The sequence below is a fragment of the Triticum aestivum genome, chromosome 1B (assembly GCF_018294505.1).
Source record: "Triticum aestivum cultivar Chinese Spring chromosome 1B, IWGSC CS RefSeq v2.1, whole genome shotgun sequence".
In the NCBI taxonomy this organism is placed as follows: Eukaryota; Viridiplantae; Streptophyta; class Magnoliopsida; order Poales; family Poaceae; genus Triticum; species Triticum aestivum.
The window spans coordinates 670,613,176-670,628,627 of record NC_057795.1 but is presented as its reverse complement, the minus strand read 5'-3'; the positions used below and the strand labels follow the sequence as shown (position 1 = coordinate 670,628,627).

Genomic DNA, 15,452 nt, shown 5'->3' with positions numbered 1-15,452 from the left:
TCTAAAGATATAAATCCCCGACCACAACTTATAGGTAACCAGGAAGGTAGTCGTGCATTGTGCTGGCTAGTTACTGATTACTATCTTAATGTGGCTCTTTAATAGACATCATATACTTACAATAATACTTGGAAATTTTGCTTGCCTCGTATTGGGCAAATTGTTATTTAGTCTTCGTTTTCAATCACGGAATAAAAATATATGCTTTTTGTTTGGAGGTGCTTCCGTGCAGGTTAAAAACATATAAACATGTTTTTCTGTGTATGGTAAGTTAGAAGTAATTCGATGTGGATGAAATCATTGTAACAAAAAATTAACTTAAAGTAGCATATATTAATTAACAAAATATAAAGTCAGTTCTGCGACATGTAATAAGATGAGGAAGAGAATAGGCTGGCAAACAAGAGTGCGAATTTTCAGCGGCCGCGCACCAGGCAGGACGCTATCCTCGTCATTCTTTTGGGCCTTGGGATGTGCACTCGGTCAGTGGGTGGCAGGCCTAGCGAAAGGAATACGGCCCGGGATACGGCTAGGAAAAAGGTAGGTGTATTCTGTGCGGCCCATTGCTCGGAAACTGTCCCCCGCACGCTGGCTGTTTGGATAGCGATTAGGCCCATGACCATTGTTCGAAATAGCACAGAATCATCAAGGAAAAAAATAGGGAATCTCTCCAGCACGACCAGAGTTGCGTGGAGTAAACCAGAACCACCCAACCGCTCTGCTGCTCCAGGGAAAATATCTGGTGCACCGCCGAGACCCATCCATCCCCATCTCCATCCATCTGGCTCCACCGAGGCGACTGTGCTGCTCCGCCGAGACCTGCTCCATCCCCAGCTGCATCTGTTTGGGGCACGGCGGCGGCAGCGCTGCCGGCCCGATATCTACTTGATTCCCGTCTCCATCCGTTTGCCGGACGGCGGTGTCTTTCACAGCACAGCAAGATGTCCACCAATGGCGTCGAGCTCGATGGGTATGATTACCACGGTCCCTGCATCATGTTTCTTTTCTGCCGTGTGTTCGTCGGATTTCTTACAAGCTGCCTCCTCATCGATTCATACAGGGTGTGTGCTCCGCCCGCGGCATGGAACAGCTGCGCCTATCCAGTCGAGTCGCAGGATTCGATGAGCGTCCCAACCATGGCATTTGGCACCGGCGGCGATGCACAGCTAGTCGGGGATGCAGCGAGGGCCGAGGTGTGTTCTGAAGCAACCAGTGGCTGGACACGCAGGTCGGTGAAAAATTGATCTGTTTTTGCTCTGCTGCAATTTTAGTTTGGGTGCCCCTCACATGTTAGATCTAATTTATAGTATGGTTCTTAGGTACATAAGAGATTAAGCAGTGTGTTGTTTTGGTTGGATTTAGTTCGAAGATCTGATGGTAGCATTAGGTAGTGTACTACATAATGGATGGAGTTTGTTCAATTTTATTGATGACCTGATGGTAGCACTAGGTAGTAAACTGCAACTGGTTGGAGTTTGTTGGATTTTATTGATGATTTGGTGCTAGCATTAGGTAGTGAAACACAGATGGCTGGAGCTTGTTGGGTATCTTCAGTTGCAGTGACTTATGTTGTGTTGTTCGGATGAAAGGTTGGATTAGAAAGTTTAATCCGGATAATGAGGTATTTTATGATGGCAGAAGGGTGATGGTCTTGGATTTCTAGTTTGCTGACAGGACATTGGAGTTTTGTGGGTGTGCAATTTAGATTGGTGTGTGGGCATCGGAGAGCATGTGCCATCATTGAGTTTAGGATGGCTTGCTGCATTAGCAAGGCTTGACCGCGGAGGACTGTAGCTTGTTGGGGTATCTTCATTTGCAGTGACTTATATTGTGTTCTTAAGATGAAAAGTTGGATTACGGAGTTTAATACGGATGTTAGGGAAGTTTTAGGTTGATGGGGCTGGAATTCTAGTTTGCTGATTGGAAACTGGAGTTTTGTGGCTGCGCAATTTGGATTGGTGTATGGGCATTGGGGAGTCTGTGCCATGATTGAATTTATGAGGAAAATTTGTTGCCTGGTGCTGTTATTGGTATACATTGATAGTGTTATTGATTACGATCGATCCATTGGGTGGGTTAGACTTATATATTTTTGCTGCAAAAACATTTTTTGATATATCGCTGATCAGCAGCTGCGTTGGATTGTTTGTCATGTGTGTTGAGTATAGTCATTGGCAGCTCGATCGTTTTTACAACACCTTCCTGCGAGCAAGTCGCCATATTTGTATGTAAGGGGGGCAGATGATGTAATTGGTTGTTACTTATCCGGTTAATTATGTAATTGCAAATCATGGCCTTTAAACTGTATGGTGAGTGTGTGGCTGCTGTGAACATGAAAAATCCTGTCTTGCTTTCCGTGTGTGGATGATCTAATGGTTTTCATCCATTTTTTTGTGTCTCTTTTTTTAGATGATTATCCAGGGTGAGGATCGGGAAAGCCCCGGAGGAAAGGGAGATGAACCCAAATAGGAAATCAGCTATTGTATTGTCTCTGCGCGCTTATGCTGATAAGAAGGATGGCCCTATTCTCTGTCCAAGTATTGGAACAAGCTTTGACTCTATTGACGAGGCTATGAGTTCTACAATCTTTATTCATGGGAATGTGGTTTTGGAGTTAGGCTCGCGAAAAGTAGACTGAATGTCGAGAGGAAGAGATGCATGCAAGAGATCGTGTGTGCTTGTGCGGTATGTAATTCGGAACCCACACATTTATTATGCTAGAGCGTTAGGTTAAGGTGCAATGAGTATGATTTCTGGCATTTGACAAGTTGGCTCTGCTTTTTTTTGCCCTTTGCAGGGCAAACCAATCAGGGAAAACAGCCGCTCGTCTAGGTGTGGCTGCAACGCCATGATAAGGCTGTTGCGGTCAAATGACAAAGGGTGGTATATTGCAGAACACAAAGATGCCCATAATCACCCGATGTCTTTGACGTGTGGGCAGAAGCTGCACTGGAAGTCTCATAGACATATAGATAGATACACCAAGGATCTAGTGAAACAGTTGAGAGACAATAATGTGGGGCTTGGAAAGGTGTTCAGTATCGTTGGTAGTTTTTTCGGTTCAGTAGATAATGTGCCATTTACGAAGAGGTCGTTGAAGACACTCTGTAGGAAACTAAATAGAGTGTCTTCAACGACCTCTTCGGTTCAGTAGTCGTTAGGAATCTCTTGGTAGTCTGACATGGATGTAGTGAAGATGATGGAGATTCTGTCTGAGATGAAGGCTAATGATCCTGATTTCAATTACACAGTACAAGTGGATGAGGAGAGCCGTGTAAAAACACTGATGTGGGTAACAAGCAAAGGTTTTGATTAGTACAGGTGCTTCGGAGATGCAATAACTTTTGATACAACGTACCGCACCAATCTATATGATATGCCTTTCGGTCTTTTTGTTGGAGTTAACAATCACTTTCAAAGCATAATTTTTGGTGGCGCAATGATGAGGGATGAGAAAGAGGACACATTCAAGTGGATATTCAGGGAGTTCATCCGCATGGTTGGCGGGAAACACCCGCAGACGATTCTTACTGGTTAGTTACAAATGAACTTTGCTGCTCTTGACTGGTTGCATATTGTTGAAAAAATATAGATGTGCTGAGTCTAATGCCCGCTTAAAATGTAATGCAGACCAGGCGCGTGCTATGGAGCTGGCTATTGCGGCAGAACTACCAAACACAGTACACCGTTGGTGTAAGTGGCACGTTTTGAAGAAGGCGAAGGAGTCGATGTGTGTGCTCTGGAGCAAGGACAGTAAATTTAAGATGGAGTTCCACAAGCTTGTACATCACATGATCACAGAGGAAGAATTTGAAGCTGGTTGGCAGGACATGTTGGAAAATTACAACTTGAGGAAGCATCCATTCCTGACGCAGATATACGAGGTGCGGCATAAGTGGGCAAAGCCATATTTCAGAGGCGTGTTTTGTTCAAAGATGACTAGCACACAACGAAGCGAAAGTGCTAACCATCTGCTGAAGGGTTATGTTCCACCGGGGTGCCCTATGCACCTTTTCTTGAAACAATTCGGAAAGCTTCAGTTTGACAGGGCGTCAGAAGAGAGCTTCCAAGAGAAGAGGACATTGCTAGTAAGTTTTTAGCTGAGAAAAACTGTCCTAGAATGGTTTCGCGTTAACCTTGTTTATACTGATTTCGTGTGCTCTTGTGTGTTCTGTTTATTTGTAGAGTGGTGTCTCACTCTTGTGTAGCATGCTAGCAAGGTGTACACCCGAGCCATGTTCGAGAAATTTGGTGAAGAGCTGTATAAATGTGGCGCACATGTGTTGGATGAGATTGTACCGAGAAAGATTTACAAATCAACACATGTAGATGCGGCGGCAAGAGAAAAATGGAGTAAGGTAGAGTTCAAGATTGAAGTGAATGATGACGAGAGTTTTTTTAGTTGCGAATGTGGCACATTTGAACACTCTGGCTTGGTGTGTTGCCATGCATTGCAGGTGAGGGTTGTTTTTGCTTGCTCTCTTCTTGCCGTATTTGTGAGACATTTGCTCCATAATGAAAAAAAATCACTAGTTTTTAATGTAGGTTATGGTGTTGGTCCGTCTGTCGAAGATACCCGAGAAACATATAATGAAACGACGGACAAGAGATGCACGAGATGTTCTTCCTGCACATTTGGTACGGTACCAAAGAGACAGAGGCCCTCCTTCTAGTGACACATTCAGGCATCACACAATGTACATGAAGGCGCTTGAATGTGTGTTGCTTGGTGATAGTAATGTTAAGTGCTATGATGTTTTCATGGCTATGATGAAGGAGGTGCAAGCCGCTCTGGTGCCGTTAAGCAGTGATAAGGATGGCATGGGACTAGCCGAAAGGGAACAACAAAATCAGTTGCTTGTTCAGAACCAGCAAGAGGCACTCGAGTTGCAAGGCTGTGCGACAAGGTCTGAGTGTGATGGTGAATCAAGTTGTTCAGTGATTGTAGGACAGCAGAACAAACGGCCGAGGGGTAGACCTACAGCAAGCCGTGACAAAGCTCCGTATGAAGAACATTTGAAGAGATCGCGGTTCTGCACGATCTGCAGGGGTCAGGGCCACAAATGCACAACTTGCCCAGAGAGAGGCGATCTGCCCAAGGCGCCAAGGAAATTGCCAAAGTGTTCAAATTGTGGTGTGCTTGGACACAGGCGCAATGCTTGTGGCACCAAGAAATCTGGACCGTTCGAGCCCAATTTTCTGTAAGCGAGACTGCTGCACGCTGTGTGTTCATTTTCATCTTCGCCAGGACCAAGGACTGCGTACGGATTTGTCATCTAAACGCGGGCATTTCGTACTTAACGTTAGCGGTGATGTAATTTAATTTTTTCTATAGGCTGCAAATCTGTGCTTTGCATGTGCGACAGCTTGCTGTTGCTGATGTTGTGATTTGTAGAGAAGACTGCAATCTATGGGATATCATTTTTATTTTGGTGTGCTTAAATGAGTTGGTAATCGCAAGTCTATTTCAGAACCATTGTTTTGGGTCGAAGGCATATGCTTGGCAAAAACTGGGGAGATGAACCTTGGCCTCCGTGTGTGCGTGTGGTAAATAGTGATGTGACAGAGCAAAGAGACGAGCGATGACAAGTGCAGCTATCTGCTATGCATGTCATTAGCTTGTCAGTGAAAGTGAACATATTGGACTGGAAGGCTTGACGCATTTCTGTAATATTTGCTAGCCCACGGGCATTCTGCTCCCGGAGAAGCACGCCGAGTTTCTCCGCTGACTAGATAAATACATATAAAAATAAGGTTAGGTGGCAGTCAAATTGTATGTATCTGATGAACATGGATAATGGCTTTAGGAGACATACTATGCTTCGGTAGTGTGTTCGTATATAATTTGAAAACTCTTGCGCGCCGGTTTTGGCATAGCTATTCCGTGGAATTGGTGTGCACGTTGCATTTGCCTTTTTGGGCGCTGTCGTGGGCTTTGGTGTTTTTGTTGCACAAACTTCCTTTGGACGGCACACACTTCGGTTTCTCACGGAGAGCTCGCTCCGCACCTGTTGTTTTCGACGCATGTTAGAAGCGTGTTTTGATGTAGTACGACTGAGATAAGAAAATGTCTTCGATTTGGCATGTTTTGCTTACCGGTGCGCCGTGAAAGGAAACTTCGCCCGGGGCAAAATTCATTGTAATTTTCCCAACCATATTCTTGATCGACTCATAGTCTTACAAGCCTATACGCGGGGTTACACCTCTTGCCCTGTTTAGAACACCCAGCTCGAGGCTATCAAGCACAAAAAGCTGCAAATGAAAACAACAGCAGGGGAATCATATGTGAGCATGTGCGACTGACTGATCAGAAAACTTCTAATGATTTTCATCAAGACAAAAACGAACACACACCTGCAGAAACAGATGACATCCAACTATATGCACGGTTGGGTTTCTCCTCAAAACATCTGCCTTGAACTTTTTGACAGCTTGAAAAAGATTTTTCAACACGTATCCTCCCCAATTCCAATCCTTTATCTTGCTGATATCATTCAGTGCAGCCCAGAAATCAATTGATATATAATCGTGCTTCGCAGCAGGTGCCAGCACATGACCAACAACAAAAATAACAAAAGCAATTTTGAAGCAGTCCTGCTCTAATTGAGTAGATGATTCTGTTATGCATCTGCTTAAGTATGCCTCTGCAGCTTTCAGGCTGCGGGTGCCTCCGTCAGTAAACGATGCTGGCACACGGGTATACTCAATGCAAGCTGCTGACGGCTCGACTCCTTCGCCTTCTATGGTTGAATCGCCACATGGGATGCTAAACACATAATTCATGTTCTTGTCACATAGTTCAATAACCCCTAGGCGCTCAAGATTTATTATACTTGAATCTACATCGACTCTATCCATTAGATAAGCGTTGTATTTCAGGTTGATCTTCTACCATGATTTTAGCTCAAGCATTCCATCGAATCCAGTTTCCCTGACTAATTGGCGCTTGAATTCAGAAAATTTGCTTATGACTGAACCCACTTTGAGCACAACCCATGTGGCGATTCAAGATTCATGTTCTTATAACAAAAGCAATTTTGAAGCAGTCCTGCTCTAATTGAGTAGATGATTCTGTTATGCATCTGCTTAAGTATGCCTCTGCAGCTTTCAGGCTGCGGGTGCCTCCGTCAGTAAACGATGCTGGCACACGGGTATACTCAATGCAAGCTGCTGACGGCTCGACTCCTTCGCCTTCTATGGTTGAATCGCCACATGGGATGCTAAACACATAATTCATGTTCTTGTCACATAGTTCAATAACCCCTAGGCGCTCAAGATTTATTATACTTGAATCTACATCGACTCTATCCATTAGATAAGCGTTGTATTTCAGGTTGATCTTCTACCATGATTTTAGCTCAAGCATTCCATCGAATCCAGTTTCCCTGACTAATTGGCGCTTGAATTCAGAAAATTTGCTTATGACTGAACCCACTTTGAGCACAACCCATGTGGCGATTCAAGATTCATGTTCTTATAACAAAAGCAATTTTGAAGCAGTCCTGCTCTAATTGAGTAGATGATTCTGTTATGCATCTGCTTAAGTATGCCTCTGCAGCTTTCAGGCTGCGGGTGCCTCCGTCAGTAAACGATGCTGGCACACGGGTATACTCAATGCAAGCTGCTGACGGCTCGACTCCTTCGCCTTCTATGGTTGAATCGCCACATGGGATGCTAAACACATAATTCATGTTCTTGTCACATAGTTCAATAACCCCTAGGCGCTCAAGATTTATTATACTTGAATCTACATCGACTCTATCCATTAGATAAGCGTTGTATTTCAGGTTGATCTTCTACCATGATTTTAGCTCAAGCATTCCATCGAATCCAGTTTCCCTGACTAATTGGCGCTTGAATTCAGAAAATTTGCTTATGACTGAACCCACTTTGAGCACAACCCATGTGGCGATTCAAGATTCATGTTCTTATAACAAAAGCAATTTTGAAGCAGTCCTGCTCTAATTGAGTAGATGATTCTGTTATGCATCTGCTTAAGTATGCCTCTGCAGCTTTCAGGCTGCGGGTGCCTCCGTCAGTAAACGATGCTGGCACACGGGTATACTCAATGCAAGCTGCTGACGGCTCGACTCCTTCGCCTTCTATGGTTGAATCGCCACATGGGATGCTAAACACATAATTCATGTTCTTGTCACATAGTTCAATAACCCCTAGGCGCTCAAGATTTATTATACTTGAATCTACATCGACTCTATCCATTAGATAAGCGTTGTATTTCAGGTTGATCTTCTACCATGATTTTAGCTCAAGCATTCCATCGAATCCAGTTTCCCTGACTAATTGGCGCTTGAATTCAGAAAATTTGCTTATGACTGAACCCACTTTGAGCACAACCCATGTGGCGATTCAAGATTCATGTTCTTATAACAAAAGCAATTTTGAAGCAGTCCTGCTCTAATTGAGTAGATGATTCTGTTATGCATCTGCTTAAGTATGCCTCTGCAGCTTTCAGGCTGCGGGTGCCTCTGTCAGTAAAGAGCCTGGACGTGAAACATGGTGATTCGGGCAAACCAGTTGAGCCGCCTGAACCATCCCCATCACTGTTCCAATCTTCGGGCGACTGTTCGCTGTTCTCTAATCGATTGACAACCATACCAGCTTGGATCCCGCTAAAAAAATCAGTCATCTTCCCTCTCTACCCCTAAAAAATGTTTTGAGAACCCTAATCAATTGAAGCAAAAAAAAGTAAGATCAATGGCGACCTAGCGTTTGCAGCAGATCGTGAGTGGATTGGAATGGGGTACCTACCCGCTTTGCCCGGCCGGATGATGTTGAGCCTGCACACACCCCGCCCCCGGCACTTGTCGGCCCGGCGGAGGAGAGTGATCCTGGCCGCCGCCCAGTAGTTCGACGGCGAGGGCGCTGTTGCTCCACCTTGGTCCCTCAGGTGGATTTCCCTTCCGCCGCGAAGAAGCAGAGCGAGGGGGGTGGAGGTAGATGAGGGGTGAGGAGGAACGATGTGAATGCGTAGTAAATTGCGTGACTTGACGTATCAGGGACGAGCGAACAGGGCTGCGCGGCGCAAAGCTGTTCATTTTCATTTTTTGGTCTAAGTACTAATAATCTGCTACATATGAGTTAACTACTGAAACACACATGCATGTACAGTCCAAGAAGAAAAAAAGCAGCTTCGTTCATTAATAGTTCTGTTTCCTCCCATCGTAAGAGCCGAACAGCCTTTCTCTTGATGATTCCGTTTCTAATAGTAATCGCCAGTCGGACAGACACACGAGCAACGCTTCATAAAAAAAGGGTCCCGATAACTGCCACACGTGTGCTGTATCAGGTACTTGTGCCACACGCCTCGTGTGGCATGGACAGCAACCAGCCCACACACCTACGTGTGTGCAAAATAACTAATGCCCACACACATCTTTTTTTCCCTCCTAAACCCTCTCACACACGTGCGTGTGGGCGAAGTTGATAACACCCACACGTCCGTATGTCAGGCATCGTACCCTTCTGGTCCCGCACGCGACGCATGACGCCCACTGCGCGCCCGCAATTGCCATGGTCCAGACCCTCGTCCATGTTCGTTTATCTGCAGTTGCCATGTCGCTGAACTACGGTTGCCATGTCGGACAACTGCAGTTGCCATGGTTGCTCAACTGCAGTTGCCATGTATGGTCTGATCTAATGTAGTTGCCATGATTTCATAACTTTAGGAGTTGCCACATACTAACACTAGGCAGTTGAGAGAGTTGCCATGTGCTCACAAGCATGCTAGGGCAGTTGACATGTAAAAAGGAAGAGTTGCCATCTGTTTACGTGCACGTTAGGGCAGTTGCCATGTACGTGCACGTTGGGGCAGTTGCCATGTACCATGCAAAAACATCATGGCAACTCGGTAAAAGACAGTTGTCATCTGCTTACGTGCACACTAGGCAGTTGCCGTGTACCCTGCAAAAACACATGGCAACTCGGATAAAAAAAAGAGTTGCCACCTGCTTATAAAGCACACTAGAGGCAGTTGCCATGTGCGCTGCAAAAACACATGGCAACTAGCAGCTTACGTGTGGGAGAGAAGACGGGCATGTGGGCGAGATGGCAAATGCCCACACACCAGCCCTTGTGCGTGACTGAAAACTGGTGTGTGGGTGAACTGCTAAACGCTCACACACTGGCCCCTCCGTGTGGTAAAACAGATGTGTGGGCGAACTATGTCACACACCACACACACGTCTTGTCCTACGTGGCACAGAAAATCAGTCAGATTGTGTCAAGATTCGTGCATATAGTACTGGACAATGATGGATGCGTGTGGTCGAGATGGTCAACGCCCACACTCGTGTGAGCGTTAACATTTTCGTAAAAAAAACTAAGCCAGCAAACAACTCACGGTCCTCGACGGCCAGCTTCCCGTCGCTCGAAACAAAAGAAACTACTTTCCCACGTAGCTACAGCAGAGCCCGTAAGACTGTTTCGCCTCCATCTCTTTGGGCGTCAGGCACGGGTCTGGTCGCCGTATAATCGCGGGCCGCCCACACTCCCAGATCGTTGATGACTACACAATCGGTGAGGCATCTATGCATCATTGCTCTGCTCCGCAGCTGTCGGCAGCGGCGATGACCGTCGAGGACTCCGCCTCGATTAACAAACACGGCTTCCACAACCACAAGCAGGGCTCCACCTACGAGGATGGCACGTCATCTTATCAGTGAGCCGTCACACTTTCTTTCACTAATGAGGTGATGAATACTGCAATTCACATGTAGCAATAATATTCATGTCTAATGGCTTGATGCCCAACAAGGGGTTGCCAAAATTGTCTGCCACTCCTCCTCGAAATAGGCTTTCGCCCCGCTATATAGATATAGCAACCACACGATACAACTGATAGTCCGATGCTGGGACAAACAGCACAAGCAAGCCCAAAAGAAATAACAGAGAAAAAAAAAGAAACTAATGACAACAGAGTCGGGTCGACAAAAACGATGCTGACCCACAACCGCTGCGCCCGCCGGAGAATTTCCACCACGCTCCTAGCACTTCGGACCGCCGCATACCAAGCAACACCTTCAGGAAGGAACGCGACGATGCCGACGCTGTTGCCCGGACTGGTCCTAGGGTTTCCCCCGGTACACGGAGGGGCGTGTGGAAGAGGTAAGCCCGGCGCCCTTCAGGAAGGATCGGTGGCGCCCGCGGGCGTCACCGCGTCGGTGCCGGCCAAGCCGACAGGGATTTCTCCCGTCCGCCACACATCCACATCCCCGGCCGCTCCGTCGCACTCCACCAATCTTGCCGCCCACCAACATGCGCCACCACGGTCTTTAGATCACCACTGCCGTCTCACCATGGAAAGAGAAGCGAGACCGACGGATCTGAGAGGGGACAGCCAGGAACAAGGAGCGGCAAAAAACAACAGCCACGCGGGAGGGGACAACCTCCACCGCCCTTGGCGGTCACCGGCCGGACGCAGCAATAGGAGCACACCAGGCCCACGGCCCGGCCGAGCCAAAAAGGACTCGTGAAGCTCCCGTCACCACGCTGCAGTTAGCGCGCCACCGTCTTCGCAACCCCCCGCACGAGCCGCACCTCCGTCCGTCGAAGCCATCACACACGACCAAGCGGCGAAGCGAAACCGACGAGGCCGAGAGGAGACAACCGGGAACGATTAGCGGCAAAATCGGCAGCCACACGGGAGGGGACGACCTCCACGGCCCTGGCGGTCACCGGCCGGACGCAACAAGGAGAGCACACCTGGCCCACGGCCCGGCCGAGCCAGATAGGGCTCGTGAAGCTCCCATTGCCGCGCTGCAGTGCGCGTGCCTCCGTCTCCGCAACCCCCCGCACGAGCCGCTCCTCCGTCCATCGGTGCCGCCGGCCAGGCCCGCCCAGACCCAGATGGGGCTCAAAAGGGCCCAGATCTGGCCAGAAGGGCGCCGCCGCCTGTCGCCGCGCCAGCCCACAGCCAAGTGGCGGTGCCGCCGCCTCCTTACCATTCGACGCAGCGTCGCCGCCGGAACCACCGTTGCCCGAGGAACACCACCGCACACCCGCGATGGGAAAGGAAGATCACACGCAACACCACCGGAGGACCGAAGCCGGGCCCCCGCCACCACCACGGGGCACAGCCGCCGCGGGCCAAGCCCCCATCCACCGCAGCGCGCCGCCGGCCGGAGAAGGAGACGCCTCGCCGCCGGACCCTGTGCACGCCCGACGCCACCGCCCAGGGAGGGAGCCCCGCGCCCACCAGCACCAAGACGTGGAGGAGAGATCCCCCGCCGCCAGCCGCCGCGAGGGGCTTCGCCCTGGCGGTCCCGGCCAGCGGCGGAGGGGGGAGGAGGAAGGGGAGGGCGCCCGCGGCGGGATCTGGCGCCGCCGCCCGAGCCGCCCGCGGGGTGGACGGTGCGGGGGCAAGGGGGGATTTTTTCTCTCGGTCTTCAGGTTCCTACAACCTCCCCGGAACTTGTCCCTCTACAAATTTCAAAATTGTCTGGCACTCCATGTTATGTATATTAGTGATGCCTCTTTTTCTTGCACATGGTAGGATTTATTTTGGTGGCAGACTTAATATTTTGCATCCATAATTAAACCTTTCGCTTACTATTTTTTATGCAGGTTAAGTTGCGTTATACTCACTGAGGTTTAATTTCTTGCACAGGGTAAGATTGTAGGTCATTTTCCTCTAATCTTGGAACGATGCTGTTGCCGGCAGCTATTAGTATAAACGTTGCAATTTACTCCTCCATCCAACAACATGTTGCTGTAAAGATGCTCTTCCGCCCAATACTGTTTTTTTATAAGAAGCATCAAAATTCAAATATGTTCACATTTTGCCTATTATATTTCATTTCCTATTAACCAATTCATGAAATAATTCATAGAGGTGGCCAAATACCTTTCATACAATACATATATCCCGCCTCCTAATTCTCTGTTAATAGTTTGACATATTATTGTTAATAGTACTAACTGATCTTCATTTTCCATTTATCGAGATATTTTTTCTTGCCAGCTGCATCTTGCTCATTTGGAGAAGGCATGGTAAATTATTATTGCACCCTATTCTTTCTTTGATGTTTTTCTTAGTTATATATTCGTAGCAGAATTTGGTAATATATATCGATAGATCTTTTGTTGGGTTGCTTATCAACTAAGAACCGTCACAAGAAGCTGGGATTAGTGGGCTGAATTGTTTCATTTGTTGGAGAAGCTCGATGCTTTAGGATACATCGTGCTGCACAACTAAAAGAGGCTTCAGTAATTCTGATATAAAATATTGTTTCACTTAGTTTTGTTATAATACTTCTGTATAATATATAGGATTACTATTAGTAAGTCCATTCCACATTTTTCATTTGTTAATGTAGTTGCGAACTCAAAGATGGCCATTTTGTTGTTAATGCACAGTACCGAAGTAATTGTAGTGGTTAGTTGTAATAATTTCAAGTTTCTAAATATATTTTGTTTTTTTTCAAAAGGGGGGGCTCCCCGGCCTCTGCATCAGAACGATGCATACGGCCACATAAATAAATAAATAAAGTTGTTTTTGTTATTTCATAGATAACAGAAAACTTTAACATTGATAATAGTGTTCTTAATATGGAGTGCTAGGGATCAGGAGAAATTGTAACAGTGAGCCACATGTTACAAGTATTGAAACCACTTTTTCATCTGGATGGTTTTTTATTTGCGATATATTTTTTCATCTGGATGGTTGGTGTCATTTCCTTTGTCTTTGAGACTTATTATTCATGGGATTCATTTTGTTCCCGTCACAAATCCATGAGGCATGTAGAAAATGGTTTTCAGTACATTATATAAGTATGTGTCCGCACACAGCAATGCGCGGGGAATTATCTAGTTTATATAAAGTACAGCACACCAAAAGTTCTATTGAAAACAAGAGGCTCATCATGCTCCCCGACAATTTCGGTATTTCAGAACGGCTAGTTCCTGCTCACTTATGTTAAAGTCTTCTTGAATAGTATAAGCTCGGGCCCGTTTTTGTAGAAAACAGGCTTTGGCTTAATACGATGCCATAAGGGTTTCCTGGTTACAAGATGAACACCCAAAAGGTGCTCACGGCAGCTCCCCTAAAATGGCATAACAACAAGACTAGACCCCCAGCAAAAACTAGTTGCAGTGAAAAACTCCCCTATCATAAATCTTATGACACTATGAGCTAAAGCAGGTGAGAATGGATAACAAGTTAATGTGCAGCATCAGTGGTAAGTAAAGAAGACGAGCAGTCACCCAAAAGCGTAGCAGTATACAGTAAATGATACTCCCTTTTAGATATTTCAATAGGGACTACATACGGAAGTATATAGACATAGTTTAGAGTGTATACTGAATTAACAGCCTAACACGCATACAGAATTTTTGTGTGTGCGATGCCAAGTTACCAATTTTCATACCCATTCTTTGACCACGCAAATCTGAATCTAGTGGGCACTTGCCCTCTGCGAGCATCGACATAGTCATCAGCGAGGTGGGATGCAGCTTCCTTGTGAGGGCATATGAACTTCTCCATGAATACCTTCTCGCTCTTCTGCACTATACTAAAGTAGCTAAAGTAGTGCTCTAGGAATCCTTTTGCCTTGTAAGATTGCTGTTAACTTTCAGCTCTGATTCGAGCAAACTTGGCACCTGACAAATGTTTTGAACAATTACTATAGCTTCACACTTGAATTGGGTATAATAAGTTTCAGAGATCACACATGGAGTCTGAAAGAGTCAAAGTTGTTAACGTTCAGCTCTGATTCAAATTCAAAGTGCAGACTACAAAATTTACGTAAGGCTTACTGTTTTTATGCATGTGCGGGTCATTCAAATTTTTCACATCCAAGGGAAGATTCACCTAAATGTACAAATTGATTAAAGCACCAGATGCTGCTAGTTTATTCAAATCTACAGTATAATACTAGGAGGATTACTTAACTTGCAAAACTTAAAAAAGAGACATGTAGGAGCTTCCCTGAATAAAACTCACGCCGCCATCAGGCCATACTTGTCACAGAAGCCTTCAGAATCATGTAGTATAGTACAGCAAAGCCATAGCCGCCATGTATTGTCTAGTTTCCTGGAAAAAAACATGTACATCCAGTTTCAGCACATCTTCACCTGGAAGAAGGAAAGCACCATCCACATTCAGTAAATCAGTATGCTCCTATTGCCCAGCCATTTTTACATATGACGAAATTATGTGTTCTTCTCAAATGAAACTCTCCAAGACTCCAACATCAGATCGATGGCCAAACCGAGAACCTTCTTTCATAGAAAGATAGACTAGAGGACTGCACAGAAAACTGCAACGGCCATTTGATAACATACAGATGTAATTGCGCAGATATACTATTCTCACTGATATTTTCAATGCATTTGCTGTCAAATTATACATGTTTCAAAAGTTTTCCAGCGATAGTAAGGTCAACTACAGGACATGGTAACAAATGTAATCGATCTCTGAAGAATACAGGGAAGGA

At 46.2% G+C, this 15,452-nt stretch overlaps 2 long non-coding RNA genes across 3 annotated transcripts; one reads left to right on the top strand and one right to left on the bottom strand.

Moving 5' to 3' along the window:
* Window positions 1–660: 660 nt before the first annotated feature.
* Window positions 661–5,427, top strand: LOC123147371 (uncharacterized). 2 transcript variants are annotated; one of them, XR_006473172.1, is made up of 7 exons: window positions 661–970; window positions 1,061–1,228; window positions 2,410–2,685; window positions 2,798–3,533; window positions 3,631–4,088; window positions 4,186–4,457; window positions 4,546–5,427. It is a non-coding gene; the product is annotated as an uncharacterized lncRNA (long non-coding RNA). The 2 variants fall into 2 exon arrangements; XR_006473173.1 differs by having other exon boundaries at window positions 4,534–5,427.
* A 95-nt stretch (window positions 5,428–5,522) lies between these two features.
* Window positions 5,523–9,011, bottom strand: LOC123147379 (uncharacterized). The gene is made up of 5 exons (XR_006473175.1): window positions 8,770–9,011; window positions 6,355–8,662; window positions 6,097–6,252; window positions 5,817–6,008; window positions 5,523–5,729 (listed from the first exon to the last, which is right to left on the bottom strand). It is a non-coding gene; the product is annotated as an uncharacterized lncRNA (long non-coding RNA).
* Between the last annotated feature and the right edge of the window lie 6,441 nt (window positions 9,012–15,452).